A 17,039-nucleotide genomic window follows, 5' to 3' on the forward strand; every position below is an offset into this window, starting at 1 on the left:
TTGTTATGAATAAGAGTCATCATATATTTAGCTACCTGTTTTATTGTTATGAATAAGAGTCATCATATATTTAGCTACCTGTTTTATTGTTATGAATAAGAGTCATCATATATTTAGCTACCTGTTTTATTGTTATGAATAAGAGTCATCATATATTTAGCTACCTGTTTTATTGTTATGAATAAGAGTCATCATATATATAGCTACCTGTTTTATTGTTATGAATAAGAGTCATCATATATATAGCTACCTGTTTTATTGTTATGAATAAGAGTGTCACAAGGCTACTACTTGGCTTTTGCTTTCTTGCAATGCAATACATCAACCACTAGAAACAGTATGTACGCATAGTCTACAGTTTGCGGGAGGATAAGCACATTTTCAAGTGTAGTTTTTATAAATGCCAACTTTTGCATGAAAACTGTATAAATGAGGCCCCTGCTATCTTTTGACTGCACCACACCATTCACTTACCTGTTCACATTGACACGTGTTCCTCCTTCTGTGTGCAGATGATGGCAAGGTAATGAGGATGCTTGTTGCTTGCAATGCTTGTCTCTTTTACTGATTTACAGAGCAGGAAATTCAGCAGGAAAGTCACCTTATGTTGGCCGTAAAAATGTCTCTTTCTCTTCAGCCTCTAATAAACAGCTGGAAATCCCCCCCCCCCCCCACGTGGCTTGTTGTGCTGCTGAAGCTGAGTGTGTGAGGGGCTTGGGCAGACTAAAGAGCACACAAAAGGCCAACTGGAGTCCTGGAGTGCAGTGGTAGACAGAGCAAACACAGCACACCACCACCAGCACAGGGTGGAAGGCTGGGGCATGCTGCCGACTGACGGGCACAAAGTGAGCGCTGTCATGGAAACCAAAAGCCCATAGTGACTAACCACTCCACTGCCTTGGCTTTATCCATCTGTAGGTACACTGCATCTGCACACACACAGACTTGTATTTGGATGCCACTAGATTAGAGGGTTTACTATTTCTGGAGGGTGTTGTCAAGGATTTATGCTGAGAAAATAAATGATGATGTTTTTGTGCTTAGGAGTCTGGTGCCAGCTTTACATTACTAAAGCAAATTTGCCTTAGCGAATTGGTCGATGTTATCTATTGATTGCAGCCAATTGGACCCCGTGTTTGACTTCAATTGAGCGTGAACGCAGACCATTTACATCTGGTTATCTGGGAGCAAACCTGGCTGGCCCAGCGTTGACCAGGCCTGGTTGTTGATGTTGGTTGGTTCACCTGATTATTGTTGTCAGTATGTAAGCATATGTTGGTCTGGCATAGCTGTTGGAATGTTGCATGGGGTCCAATATCCCCTTCTTTGACTGTTGTCCAAGACCAGGGACTGGCTCTTCGTTTGCTTTGGGCTGACCAGTTTTCTGACTGAGTTCAGCTGTCAACAAGGGACCAGGGAGTAAACAGTTTGGTTTCCAACTTCTAGCATGTGTCAGAGAACGCATCAATTATGTCAATCAGGGATTCATCTGCAATTGAAATCTTGGGCAAGCCGCCTAAGCTTTTTTTCAGGTCGCCTAAGTTCCAAAAATGTTGAAATACATTTTTGGGATAGAAAAAGAGCTTCAGTGTAAATGTAAATGACTAAACCAGATATAAAGTATGTAGAAAAGATAACAGACCTAGATATTTTAGCTCAGAGAGAATTCTAAATTCCCAAATCAATGAATTTAGCAGTACAGATGTTGTTTTATATTTGAGCAAAAGAACATGGTAGAATATGTAGCATCGCGGGAAATTTGCTTTAAAACTGCAACGTTTTCACTCAGCTGCATGGCAAAATGTTTAGAATTACAGGAAATTGGTCTTAAAATGCAAATATATGTCTACACCAAGATGGGGGCATCTAAAATCTTCTCTCAAATTTAGCCTCGCCGACCGCTCCCCCCTGTCACGCCCACCACCTAAGCCTTTTTTGATCCAGAAAAAAACCCTGGTCAATGTTTGTTATTCTTGCGTAAAAATTTAACTTTTTGTTCTTTTTGTTATGTCTACTTTCTTCCACCAGACCAAATAAATATTATAATGAAATGTGACCCAAAGTTTCTCTGCAAAGTTACGATAGCTTTGACCACAAGTCGCCCAATATCCTTACAAGAGGGTTTTTTTCACGTCGAATTAAATAAGGTTGGACAATGGCCCTACTGTCATGGCTGTCATGGAGAATTCAATAAAAGTGTTCTGAATTATCTCAGAGGGTCACACATGAAGACTTTCTCTTGTTTGCTCATTTGACAGCAGTCTTTATGGCCAAGAAGTCACCACCTCAATGGCCATATGGTCAATGACCAGCTGTTACAGCCTTATTATACACTGAACAAAAATATAAACGCCAATGTAAAGTTTTGGTCCCATGTTTAATGAACTAAAATAAAAGATCCCAGACATTTTCCATACACACACAAATATTATTTATCTCAAATGTTGTGCACAAATGTGTTTACATCCATGTTAGTGAGAATTTTAGGTGTGGCACATCAAGAAGCTGATTAAACAGCATGATCATTACACAGGTGAACCTTGTGCGGGGGACAATAAAAGGCCACTCTAAAATGTGCAGTTTTGTCACACAACACAATGCCACAGATGTCTCAAGTTTTGAGGGAGTGTGCAATTGTCATGATGACTGTAAGAATTCCCACCAGAGCTGTTGCCAGATAATTCCATGTTCATTTCTCTACCATAAGCCACCTCCAATGTCATTTTAGAGAATTTGGCAGTACGTCCAACCTCATAACCGCAGACCACGTGTAACCACGCCAGTCCAGGACCTCACATCCGGCTTCTTCACTTGCAGAATTGTCTGAGGGGAGGGGGGAGATGCTGAGGAGTATTTCTGTCTGTAACAAAGTGATTTTGTGGGGAAAACACATTCTGATAGGCTGGGCCTGGCTCCCTCTTTGGGTGCACCCTTGCAGAGTCATGTGAAATCCATAGATTAGGGCCTAATGAATTTATTTCAAGTTGCTCATTTCCTTATATGAACTTCAACAGCAAAATCTTTGAAATGGTTGCATGTTGCATTTATGTCATGTTTGTCATTTATTATCATGTCTTGTCCCTGTGCTCCCCATTCTGTTCGTTTCCCTCTGCTGGTCTTATTGGGTTCTTTCCCTCTTTCTATCCCTCTCTCTCCCCCTCCCCCTCTCACTCTCTCGCTCTCTCTTCTCTCTATCGTTCCGTTCCTGCTCCCAGCTGTTCCTATTCCCCTAATCATCATTTAGTCTTCCCACACCTGTTCCCGATCCTTTCCCCTGATTAGAGTCCCTATTTATTCCTTTGTGTTCCGTTCCTGTCCCGTCGGTTCCTTGTTTAGTATTCACCGTGCTGTGATTGTGTTTCGCCCTGTCCTGTCGTGTTTTTTGCCTTCATCAGATGCTGCGTGTGAGCAGGTGTCTCTGTCAACTACGGCCTGCGCCTACCCGAGCGACCTGCAGTCTGTGGCCGCTTCTCTTGTTATTCCCCTCTACAGACTAGAGGATTTCTGTTATTCCCTGTTTGGACTTGAATAAACTCTGTTTCTGTTAAGTCGCTTTTGGGTCCTCTATCACCTGCATGACAGAAGGAACCGACCAAGGAATGGACCCAGCGACTTCAGACGCTGTCAAGATCCAAGGAGCCATGCTCGGCAGACACGAGCAGGAATTGTCTGCTGCTCGCCATGCCGTGGAGAACCTGGCCGCTCAGGTTTCCGACCTCTCTGGACAGTTCCAGAGTCTACGTCTCGTGCCACCTGTTACTTCCTGGCCTGCCGAGCCTCCAGAACCTAGGGTTAATAACCCACCTTGCTACTCCGGGCAGCCCACTGAGTGCCGCTCCTTTCTCACGCAGTGTGAGATTGTGTTCTCTCTCCAACCCAACACATACTCTAGAGAGAGCTCGGGTTGCTTACGTCATTTCACTCCTTACTGGCCGGGCTCGAGAATGGGGCACAGCTATCTGGGAGGCAAGGGCTGATTGCTCTAACAAGTTCCAGAACTTTAAAGAGGAGATGATTCGGGTTTTTGACCGTTCAGTTTTTGGTAGGGAGGCTTCTAGGGCCCTGGCTTCCTTATGCCAAGGTGAACGGTCCATAACGGATTATTCTATTGAGTTTCGCACTCTTGCTGCCTCTAGTGAGTGGAACGAGCCGGCGCTGCTCTGCTCGTTTTCTGGAGGGACTCCACGCAGTGGTTAAGGATGAGATTCTCTCCCGGGAGGTTCCTTCAGATGTGGACTCTTTGATTGCTCTCGCCATCCGCATAGAACGACGGGTAGATCTTCGTCACCGGGCTCGTGGAAGAGAGCTCGCATCAACGGTGTTTCCCTGCTCCGCATCGCAACCATCTCCCTCCTCTGGCTTTGAGACTGAGCCCATGCAGCTGGGAGGGATTCGCATCTCGACTAAGGAGAGGGAACGGAGGATCACCAACCGCCTGTGCCTCTATTGCGGAGTTGCTGGACATTTTGTTAATTCATGTCCAGTAAGAGGCCAGAGCCCATCAGTAAGCGGAGGGCTACTGGTGAGCGCTACTACTCAGGTCTCTTCATCTAGATCTTGTACTACTATGTCGGTCCATCTACGCTGGACCGGTTCGGGTGCTACATGCAGTGCCTTGATTGACTCTGGGGCTGAGGGTTGTTTCATGGACGAAGCATGGGTTCGGAAACATAACATTCCTTTCAGACCGTTAGACAAGCCTACGCCCATGTTTGCCTTAGATGGTAGTCATCTTCCCAGTATCAAATTTGAGACACTACCTTTAACTCTCACAGTATCTGGTAACCACAGTGAGACTATTTCTTTTTGATTTTCCGTTCACCGTTTACACCTGTTGTTTTGGGTCATCCCTGGCTAGTATGTCATAATCCTTCTATTAATTGGTCTAGTAATTCTATCCTATCCTGGAACGTTTCTTGTCATGTGAAGTGTTTAATGTCTGCCATCCCTCCCGTTTCTTCTGTCCCTACTTCTCAGGAGGAACCTGGCGATTTGACAGGAGTGCCGGAGGAATATCATGATTTGCGCACGGTCTTCAGTCGGTCCCGAGCCAACTCCCTTCCTCCTCACCGGTCGTATGATTGTAGTATTGATCTCCTTCCGGGGACCACTCCTCCTCGAGGTAGACTATACTCTCTGTCGGCTCCCGAACGTAAGGCTCTCGAGGATTATTTGTCTGTGTCTCTTGACGCCGGTACCATAGTGCCTTCTTCTTCTCCGGCCGGGGCGGGGTTCTTTTTTGTTAAGAAGAAGGACGGTACTCTGCGCCCCTGCGTGGATTATCGAGGGCTGAATGACATAACGGTTAAGAATCGTTATCCGCTTCCCCTTATGTCATCAGCCTTCGAGATTCTGCAGGGAGCCAGGTGCTTTACTAAGTTGGACCTTCGTAACGCTTACCATCTCGTGCGCATCAGAGAGGGGGACGAGTGGAAAACGGCGTTTAACACTCCGTTAGGGCATTTTGAGTACCGGGTTCTGCCGTTCGGTCTCGCCAATGCGCCAGCTGTTTTTCAGGCATTAGTTAATGATGTTCTGAGAGACATGCTGAACATCTTTGTTTTTGTCTATCTTGACGATATCCTGATTTTTTTCTCCGTCACTCGAGATTCATGTTCAGCACGTTCGACGTGTTCTACAGCGCCTTTTAGAGAATTGTCTCTACGTAAAGGCTGAGAAGTGCTCTTTTCATGTCTCCTCCGTTACTTTTCTCGGTTCCGTTATTTCCGCTGAAGGCATTCAGATGGATTCCGCTAAGGTCCAAGCTGTCAGTGATTGGCCCGTTCCAAGGTCACGTGTCGAGTTGCAGCGCTTTTTAGGTTTCGCTAATTTCTATCGGCGTTTCATTCGTAATTTCGGTCAAGTTGCTGCTCCTCTCACAGCTCTTACTTCTGTCAAGACGTGTTTTAAGTGGTCCGGTTCCGCCCAGGGAGCTTTTGATCTTCTAAAAGAACGTTTTACGTCCGCTCCTATCCTCGTTACTCCTGACGTCACTAGACAATTCATTGTCGAGGTTGACGCTTCAGAGGTAGGCGTGGGAGCCATTCTATCCCAGCGCTTCCAGTCTGACGATAAGGTTCATCCTTGCGCTTATTTTTCTCATCGCCTGTCGCCATCTGAGCGCAACTATGATGTGGGTAACCGTGAACTGCTCGCCATCCGCTTAGCCCTAGGCGAATGGCGACAGTGGTTGGAGGGGGCTTCCTTTTGTCGTTTGGACAGACCATAAGAACCTTGAGTACATCCGTTCTGCCAAACGACTTAATGCCCGTCAAGCTCGTTGGGCGTTGTTTTTCGCTCGTTTCGAGTTTGTGATTTCTTACCGTCCGGGTAGCAAGAACACCAAGCCTGATGCCTTATCCCGTCTGTTTAGTTCTTCTGTGGCTTCTACTGATCCCGAGGGGATTCTTCCTTATGGGCGTGTTGTCGGGTTAACAGTCTGGGGAATTGAAAGACAGGTTAAGCAAGCACTCACGCACACTGCGTCGCCGCGCTTGTCCTAGTAACCTCCTTTTCGTTCCTGTTTCCACTCGTCTGGCTGTTCTTCAGTGGGCTCACTCTGCCAAGTTAGCTGGTCATCCCGGTGTTCGAGGCACTCTTGCGTCTATTCGCCAGCGCTTTTGGTGGCCGACTCAGGAGCGTGACACGCGCCGTTTCGTGGCTGCTTGTTCGGACTGCGCGCAGACTAAGTCGGGTAACTCTCCTCCTGCCGGTCGTCTCAGACCGCTCCCCATTCCTTCTCGACCATGGTCTCACATCGCCTTAGGCTTCACTACCGGTCTGCCTTTGTCTGCGGGGAAGACTGTGAGAGCCGCCAATAAACGCAGGATTAAGAGTCCAAGGTATTGTTGCGGCCAGAGAGTGTGGCTTTCCACTCGCAACCTTCCTCTTACGACAGCTTCTCGTAAGTTGACTCCGCGGTTCATTGGTCCGTTCCGTGTCTCCCAGGTCGTCAATCCTGTCGCTGTGCGACTGCTTCTTCCGCGACATCTTCGTCGCGTCCATCCTGTCTTCCATGTCTCCTGTGTTAAGCCCTTTCTTCGCACCCCGTTCGTCTTCCCTCCCCCCTCCCGTCCTTGTCGAGAGCGCACCTATTTACAAGGTACATAAGATCATGGACATGCGTTCTCGGGGACGGGGTCACCAATACTTAGTGGATTGGGAGGGTTACGGTCCTGAGGAGAGGAGTTGGGTTCCGTCTCGGGACGTGCTGGACCGTTCACTCATCGATGATTTCCTCCGTTGCCGCCAGGATTCCTCCTCGAGTGCGCCAGGAGGCGCTCGGTGAGTGGGGGTACTGTCATGTTTGTCATTTATTATCATGTCTTGTCCCTGTGCTCCCCATTCTGTTCGTTTCCCTCTGCTGGTCTTATTGGGTTCTTTCCCTCTTTCTATCCCTCTCTCTCCCCTCCCCTCTCACTCTCTCGCTCTCTCTTCTCTCTATCGTTCCGTTCCTGCTCCCAGCTGTTCCTATTCCCCTAATCATCATTTAGTCTTCCCACACCTGTTCCCGATCCTTTCCCCTGATTAGAGTCCCTATTTATTCCTTTGTGTTCCGTTCCTGTCCCGTCGGTTCCTTGTTTAGTATTCACCGTGCTGTGATTGTGTTTCGCCCTGTCCTGTCGTGTTTTTTGCCTTCATCAGATGCTGCGTGTGAGCAGGTGTCTCTGTCAACTACGGCCTGCGCCTACCCGAAGCGACCTGCAGTCTGTGGCCGCTTCTCTTGTTATTCCCCTCTACAGACTAGAGGATTTCTGTTATTCCCTGTTTGGACTTGAATAAACTCTGTTTCTGTTAAGTCGCTTTTGGGTCCTCTATCACCTGCATGACAATTTATATATTTTTTCAATATAGACAGACCAGAGGCTTTATGTATCAAGCGTCTCAGCGTAGGAGTGCTGATCTAGGATCAGTTTAGCCTTTTAGATCATAATGAATAAGGTGATGTGGACAGGAGGGACCTGATACACTTATACACATGGCCCCAGCTATATCTTACGAGTGAGCTTCTCAGCTCCATGAAGTCTCATTGAGAGTTTGCATATCAAACGTATTTGGCATTTTAGATAGAAACTGTTTGATCTATTAAAAATTTAAAAAATCCCACCACATCACAACATTCTGTAGATGCATTTGTCATGAATAATTCCTGTCTTGTGCTCTTAATGATTAGGCCTACATGGACAATGGGATCTTTACCTATGAACAGGAGGAGGTACCTTCAGTCATGTGTGAAGACTTGTTTCCCCATATGTTGTCTAATGACTTAACGACATTGTGTTGGAGCAAGTTAATGAATAGTGGGCTGGATGGTTTGTTGGTTTCTAAACCTGGCTTCATGCTCATGTGCTTTGCTAATGACAGAATTAAGGGTGCGTTAATGTTATCTGACCGTTACAATTCCATTGATCGCAGTCTTATAAGGTAACCCGACGGGCCGCAGATGGTTCTATTATTCTTTTTACGGCGTTTGTCATCTGAGTCCGACTGGACTTTGTGCAGCTGGCTGTACACTCCCGTCCCCCGGCGAATGGCTCGTACTTAAAATATCCTCCATTCAGGTTGCAAAGGCGTCGATTTCCTCTTTAACTAGCTTTAATGGCGAGACTCCAAAAGAAGAACTGGAAAAATATGCGTACTGTCTTAATAAAGCACAATTTTCCACCACCATGCTAGAGTGGCTAATTATACTTCCTGATGTTCGGTCAATCAGGTTGCAGCAGTCTGTTACCCCTGGCTGAACGCTATATGCAAGATCTGGAAGTAGCAATAGCTACTAGCATGGTGGTGGAACAGTTTTTTCCTGCCGGCTCGCCATTAAAGCAAGTTGAGGAGGAAAACGATGCGCCTGCAGTCTGAATGGAGGATGTTTTATGTACAAGCCGGTCCCCAGGGACACATGTGTATAGCTAGCCGGCTGCATAAACGCATGCTTCCCAGACTAAAAAGTTGGGAAGAGTTTGTCCATATATTATGACATTTTGTGACCTTTTTGTTCATTTTGGAATTCGGTATCGTTTTTTTCGGCTGTTCGGGCACACATTTCTTTCTGGAGGCAAGCCGAATTCTTACGCCCCTTCTTCTGTGACTGGTCAACAGTAGGGATTATTCAATAATGTCTTTGTTGTCATTCAATGAGAGACGACTACTTTTCATGCAAATTTTTTAAATGATAAATTCGGCACCAAACAGTTAAGTTAGATGTAAAATTGAGTGACTAAAATCTCCTCGGCAAAAACGTGAAAAGAAATGACCGATTTCTTGAGGTGGTTTAAATGAATTCTGACTATTTTGAGGAATTGTATACTGGCTATGGCATCTTTTCCCTTGTTTTTCAAGCAAAGGCCTTTTAAGGGAGTGTGCGACTCCTTCGGTTCGGCTAGGCGCCTGCCTAACTGAATCATGCTGACGCTTTCAAGAATCCAGTTGGACACAGATGACAAACGACTGGTCGGGCTACCTTATGTGTCATAGAAATGCATTGCTAGAGCTCGTTTTAGTGAGCATAAACTATCTGCGTATAGTTGTAATGGCATCATAACATGTCATATTTATTGCATCCAGTCAGACAAATAATTCAGACTGTCAGACGCAATAGCCTCACTGTCCAAAAACCACAGTAAGACAAGAGCCACAGTTATTCATAGTAAGTCTTGGTTTGGCCCCTACAATTACATCCATATCACCCACCAGGGCCACAAGTGCCGCTATGCCATCTCCTCTGCTCTCTGCTCACACACAAGACATATCGATGTCCATTAACATAAAGGTGTTACAAAATAATCTGCATATGCGTAGTAGCCAGGCACTAAAATAGAACTTTGTTCTATTTGTGACATTGACTCGCTGCAAGTCCCGCCTCTCCCATCTCCTCATTGGTTTTTAGGAGCATATACCCACATGGGTGATTGAAAGGTGAACTGAGGTCCATACTCCAGACCAGTTGGTGGTGGTAATGCACCTTAAAGTTGGTTGCCAACCGCCATATAAAGTCCAAAGAAGATGAAGAAGCCTGGAGGAGAGATTACTAGAAACAAACTCTGTCTACCCTTTTACCCGTGGATTCATTGTCAGAGTAGAGAACATTGTGCATTTCAGGTAAAATAACCCAATGTTTATATCCTAGGACTAATTAGCTAGCAACAGCAAGCTAGCTAGCTAAATTGCCATAATGTTTAATCGACCTGTGTCCAAATTAATATAGTTGGATATAGTTGGTTCAGAGTGCGTGTCCTGATCTCATCTGGTGTGGGTGGATAAAATCCACACGAACACATGAGCGGTCTGGTCAGCATGTAACACGACTTCTACTAAATGAATGCCTCCATAAATGATTAATAAACAGATGTCAAGTGATTCTTACAAACAGGACCAGTCACATGCAAGCCAAGCGCACTGTGACATGTCATACCACGCTGATGTAGCTCGAGGAGTAAACACTTTTGGGGAAATGTTGATACATTTAATTGGAACGCCTTTATTTTATCCACACCCGTGAGAATATGGCTATACTGCTAATTTGTGGATACTATTCGACAATTGCGTGAAAACAATATAAATACTTCTAGACTAACCAACAATGTGTCCGAAAACAAATTCCGGAGCGACAATACAATTGTTATCTGATCAACGCTGAAACAATCAAATCAAGATAATTTACCAATAGTTAAACTCACCCGTTTTAAACTCACGGTAGCCTAAATCCGGAGGTTGCACGGTTGGGACCAATTGCAGTTACTCCATAGTTTCTGCACGAATTACAGATCTTCAAAAGACACAACACGATCTAAACAACTCCTGGAAATTAAAATGCTGTCCAAGCAATGAACAGTAGCCTAGCCTATCCTTCAACAAATGTACAATAGTATGCTCATCAATACATTGAGGGAGGAGTACCTCAACCATAGTAGTTGTATTGGTGGAAACCACACCCCCGCCAGTGGGACGGATGCGCGCTTCATTTTTCTATGGAGCATGAATATGCCATAATACATTTCCTAAGGAATAGTAACAACATTAATAACATATCGTTTCTCTAATTCATATGTGCCTCATTCTTAATCCTTCACTTTTCTCCATGGTGTGGAATCCTGCTCCCACAAACTGACATAGTCCTAATTTGTCTTCATTACCTCTTCCAAAAGTTTTAAGAAAAACGATTGCAGTCAGAGTGCAGTATAACTTCAGTATGCTGCAAATACTATGTCCAAAATAAAATAAAAATGTTTTACTGTGTAACTGCAGTTAGAGTGCAGCATAACTGCAGTACACCACAGTTATTCTGCAGTTACTGCGTCCTAAGTACCACCGTTGACTGCAGTTACTGCATTTTCAAAACTGGAATATTTTTTTGTAAGGGTTACTAAGTGTGAGGAGAAGCTTCAAAATATTCCATATCTTCACAAGACTACATTTAAAAGATACCTGCACACAAGATTCTACATAGTGCTATTATTAATGTGTAACTCTTTAAGTACAGCATGGCAAGTTACAATACACAGTAATAACAAAGGAAGCTGTAATCTAAAGCCATTGAAGTGTGACCAAGTGGACCCTACACTCTTAGGGAAAAAGGGTTCCAAAAGGGTTCTTCAGCTGTCCCCATAGGACATTTTGGGGGGTTCCAGGTAGAACCCTTTTTGCTTTCAGGTAGAACCCTTTTTGGTTCCATGTAGAACACTGTGGAAAGGGTTCTACCTGGACCCAAAAGGGTTTTTACCTGGAACCAAAACAAGTTATTCAAAGGGTTCACCTATGGGGACAGCTGAAGAACCCTTTTAGGTTATAGAAAGCACCTTTTTTTTCAAATAGTGTAGAACTGAGTTACCCAAATCAAGTGTTACATAGGGATGTATTAATATGATCCAAGCTAAGAAAAACAGGGGAAGTATGTCATGAACTGTTCTGCTAATCAGAGAAGCCTGATCTCAGTTAGGGCCTGCTCCTCACAACAGTTCCTATCAACAAAACATACACAGAGGAGGCAACTAGAATCATTTTAACTGAGTTCTCATCAATTCTGGGCACACACTTTGATCTGTCATTGATTTGATTTCCTCTTATCAAAGACAAGATTTGTCCATCAAATGTCCTGTTTTTAACACGAAGAGGGAGGATATGGAACCGTGACTGACGACTCAAAACAGGGCACTGGAAGTTTTTATTGCCACTATTTAAATAAATGTTTTAATTTTCAACATTTTACAATGTCTATCTCCCCATCAGGTACAACAACGCTCCATCTATCTGTACCCTACTGTACCTGCCTGGAACTGTGTCAGCCACCCCTTCTCTCAGCCTCCCCTTCTCTCAGCCTCCCATTGTCTCTGCCTCCCCCTCCAGTCCTCAGTTCACCCGGCTAGGTTGCGAAATGAAACCCTGCGGGTGGGTGTCCACATGGGCTCTCGTTTCCTATTTACAGTGGTGTTCCCCGGGCAAGGTGAGTGGTGGTGAGAGGTAACGGACTGGGCCCAATGATCCGTGCTTTTACACCTGCATTGTTTGCTGTTTGGGGTTTTAGGCTGGGTTTCTGTACAGCACTTTGAGATATCAGCTGATGTACGAAGGGCTATATAAATAAATTTGATTTGATTTGATTTGATCCAGGATGTAATTTGGTCCAGCCAGAGTGTGGATGGTTCACTTATTGAGTGGGATACTTTATCTTCACTCATCCCGTCCATCCATCCCACCACAGAGTATAAGAGCCGTAAGGACAGAGGATTTATATTAACTATCTGCTGTGTGACTTGGTTCATCAGTCCCAGTCCCTGAAACCACCCAAGTTCAGACATCAAGAAACATCTTATCTGTGGTGTTTTCTGGATCTATTTCACCACCCTGTTTTTTTCTACCCTCAACACGGCTGTCATTGTCAAGGATATAATCATTTCCAGCCTAAGGTAAGGCCCGCTCAGCCCTGGCTGTCAAATCCACATGTATAATTTCAGTACATAGCTTCCTGGCAAGCCACAGGGCCTGTAATAGTCTAGCCATCAGTGGTGCTGGCTTTGTCTGTCTGTTTCTATTGTCTGTAGCCCATACAACACAGCCTCTGAATGTCTAACACCATAACCTTGTTTTAATGGCATGACTCACACTCACACCATGTAATCATTGCCACAGGGCATTACGGAAGGCCCCAAACAGGGTGAGAAAATGTAATCATGTAAAGATATAAAATATATAGAAGTCTTGAGGGAGGAGACTCACAGGGGACCTGGACTGCCCCTCGGCAGCACATATCAACAATCAGCATTAATATTCCTGTGACTGCGTCCTAAATAGCACCCTATTCACTATGTAGGGTAGGGCTTTGGTAAAAATGTGTACACTATATAGCAAAGAGGATGTTTTTTTGGACGCTTGATTGTCCAGTGATGCAGAAACATTATCACTGCTGATATTGACTGAGTGGATGAGGGCAGATTGAGGAAGGCTCTCTGGGGATGCTGACAGACTAACTGTAACCCAGGAGGCCAAGGAGATCCAGGGAAGGGCCTTTTCTCAGGGATGTTTTTTTTATAGGTTGGCATGTGTGATGGTCTGCACCTGCATTGATGGTTGAGATGAGCATGTCCAGACTATCCTATAGTCATTGTTGACTTTCTTATCATGTGATGAACATACTGTATCTGTGTGGCAAGTCAACTCATAACACTGCCTGACAAATCGCCTTCCAAGAAAATCCCAGTTTCTGTGACTTTTGGTTTTTAGATGGAACAAAATTGTCTGGAATGTTATTGTTGTTTGCTCAAAGTAGTAAACAATGTGTCTAGAGCATAAGAACAGTCCTCTTGTTGATCCTGCGCTGTGGGTTAAAGTGAGGAGCAATCTGTAGCTGGTCTGACGCAACATTGGTGGCGGCCTACACCACAAGCACTGCTTAGGAATGTGTGGCATTGTCATCTGAGCAACACCAAGGCTGTTTCTGAAGCTGTCCAAAGATGACTAATGACTCACTGGAGTCTTTATTTACCTCCCCAATGGCACCCTATTCTCTTTAAAGTGCAATACTTTTGATCAGTGCTTTACTCTACTCTGGTCTCTACTCTGGTTCTGACATTACAGCCTTATTCTAAAATTGATTAAATCATCCCCCCCCCCCCTCAATCTTTACACAATACCCCATAATGGCAAAGAAAAAACAGTTTTTTTTTTTTTGCTAATTTATAAAAAAATTAATGAAACAGGACATTTACATAATTATTCAGACCCTTTAATCAGTACTTTGTTGAAGCACCTTTGGCAGAGATTACAGCCTCAAGTCTTCTTGTTTATGACGCTTCAAGCTTGGCATACCTGTATTTGGGGAGTTTCTCCCATTCTTCTCTGTAGATCCTCGTAAGCTTTGTCAGGTTGGATGAGAGTGTCGCTGCACAGCTATTTTTAGGTCTTTCCAGAGATGTTCGATTGGGTTCAAGTCCTAGCTCTGACTGGGCCACTCAAGGACATTCAGAAACTTGTCCCGAAGCCACTCCTGCGTTGTCTTGGCTGTGTGTTTAGGATCGTTGTCCTGTTGGAAGGTGATCCTTTGCCCCAGTCTGAGGTGCTGAGTGCTCTGCAGCAGATTTTCATAAAGGATCTCTCTATACTTTGCTCCGTTCATCTTTCCCTTGATCCAGACTAGTCTCCCAGTCCCTGCTGCTGAAAAACATCCCCACAGATGATGCTGCCACCATAGGGATACCAGGTTTCCTCCAGACGTGACGCTTGGCATTCAGGCCAAAAAAGTTCTATATTGGTTTCATCAGACTAGAGAGTCTTGTTTCTCATGGTCTGAGAGTCTTCAGGTGCCTTTTTGGCAAAATCCAAGCAGGCTGTTATGTACATTTTTCTGAGGAGTGGCTTCCATCTGGCCACTCTACCATAAAAGGCCTGATTGGTGGAGTGCTGCAGAGATGGTTGTCCTTCTGGAAGGTTCTCCCATCTCCACAGAGGAACTCTAGAGCTCTGTCAGAGTGACCATCGGGTTCTTGGTCACCTCCCTGACCAAGGCTCTTCTCTCCCGATTTCTCAGTTTGGCCAGCTCTAGGAAGAGTCTTGGTGGTTCCAAATTTTTTCCATTTAAGAATGATGGATGCCACTGTGTTCTTGGGGACCTTCAATGCTGCAGACATTTCTTGGTACCCTTCCCCAGATCTTGGCACAATCCTGTCTCTGAGCTCTACGTACAATTCCTTCGACCTCATGGCTTGGTTGTTGCTCTGACATGCACTGTCAACTGTGGGACCTTATATAGACAGGTGTGTTCCTTTCCAAATCATATCCAATCAATTGAATTTATTGATTTTTAAAAAATACATTTGTAAAAATGTAGGGTATTGTGTGTAGATTGCTGTGGTTTTGTATTCATGTAATCAATTTTAGAATAAGGCTTTAATGTAACAAAATGTGGAAAAAGTCAAGAGATCTTCATACTTTCCGAAGGCACTGTAGAACAAATCAATTGGTTAAATATGCACATAAACAGAACCTACCGAGAAATAGCCCTTCTTGTACCAGCTTCATGTTGGCCTCGGACATTCTTACGGATGGACATACAGTATACGCCAGTAGAAATAGCCCTTCTTGTACCAGCTTCATGTTGGCCTCGGACATTCTTACGGATGGACATACAGTATACGCCAGTAGAAATAGCCCTTCTTGAACCAGCTTCATGGTTGGGCTCGGACATTCTTACGGATGGACATACAGTATACGCCAGTAGAAATAGCCCTTCTTGAACCAGCTTCATGTTGGCCTCGGACATTCTTACGGATGGACATACAGTATACGCCAGTAGAAATAGCCCTTCTTGAACCAGCTTCATGTTGGCCTCAGACATTCTTACGGATGGACATACAGATAGAAATAGCCCTTCTTGAACCAGCTTCATGTTGGCCTCAGACATTCTTACGGATGGACATACAGTATACGCCAGTAGAAATAGCCCTTCTTGAACCAGCTTCATGTTGGCCTCGGACATTCTTACGGATGGACATACAGTATACGCCAGTAGAAATAGCCCTTCTTGAACCAGCTTCATGTTGGCCTCAGACATTCTTACGGATGGACATACAGTATACGCCAGTAGAAATAGCCCTTCTTGTACCAGCTTCATGGTTGGCCTCGGACATTCTTACGGATGGACATACAGTATACGCCAGTAGAAATAGCCCTTCTTGAACCAGCTTCATGTTGGCCTCAGACATTCTTACGGATGGACATACAGTATACGCCAGTAGAAATAGCCCTTCTTGAACCAGCTTCATGTTGGCCTCAGACATTCTTACGGATGGACATACAGTATACGCCAGTAGAAATAGCCCTTCTTGAACCAGCTTCATGGTTGGCCTCGGACATTCTTACGGATGGACATACAGGAAGCCAGTAGAAATAGCTGATGTTTCCCTAACATTATCATCTTTGCAGATTACTCAAGGCCATATATCTCTCACTCAATGTAGAACTTCATTTTCATAACATTTGACATGATAGAACTCTAGGAAATGCAATATTAGCCCCTGATTTTGTCAGCATCATATAAAATAATTTCTGTGTGGATTGGTAAACCACAAGTCATTCATTCATATTACACTAATGAGTCCGTGTATGATGTGTACCCCATCACCAGTGTGTGTGTGTGTGAATAGTTCAGGTCATTTTTAATGAATGGGACAACAAAGTTGCTGTTAACATTGCTCTCTGTACACTTGAGTGGAGAACTTCAGAGACTAATAGATATGCATATAACCCAGGGATCTCCTGTTCATGCTGATTTTGCGGGGAAGCAGGCAGCCCTGCATCCAGATCCTCTCATGATGAAATCATTTTGAGACCATTTTACTGTTTGTAAGCAGCAGAGCCATAGCTGGATATGAGTAGGTCTAGATAAGCCTTAACTCCACACCTCTGGCCCCAACCATAGCTTGCTTTTGTGTCTACACAAAGAGTCCGTTTTATTTCCTGACCCGCTTGTTGTAAAACACCTGCACTCTGAAATTCTAATTGTTTATTTGACATTTTGCCTCGACGTCTCACACTCCGTCTTCGACGTT

The 17,039-nt window shown here is 44.6% G+C and overlaps 1 protein-coding gene across 2 annotated transcripts in view; it reads right to left on the minus strand.

Moving 5' to 3' along the window:
• LOC123990615 (rho guanine nucleotide exchange factor TIAM2-like) overlaps positions 1–10,861 on the minus strand; it is a 77,160-nt gene extending 66,299 nt beyond the window's left edge. For both annotated transcript variants that reach the window (XM_046291250.1, XM_046291249.1), the window contains exon 1: positions 10,677–10,861. The gene's annotated coding sequence lies outside the window, so the exon portion shown is untranslated. The remainder of the gene's footprint in view (positions 1–10,676) is intronic.
• Between the last annotated feature and the right edge of the window lie 6,178 nt (positions 10,862–17,039).

This window comes from Oncorhynchus gorbuscha, linkage group LG12 (assembly GCF_021184085.1).
Source record: "Oncorhynchus gorbuscha isolate QuinsamMale2020 ecotype Even-year linkage group LG12, OgorEven_v1.0, whole genome shotgun sequence".
Taxonomy (NCBI): Eukaryota; Metazoa; Chordata; class Actinopteri; order Salmoniformes; family Salmonidae; genus Oncorhynchus; species Oncorhynchus gorbuscha.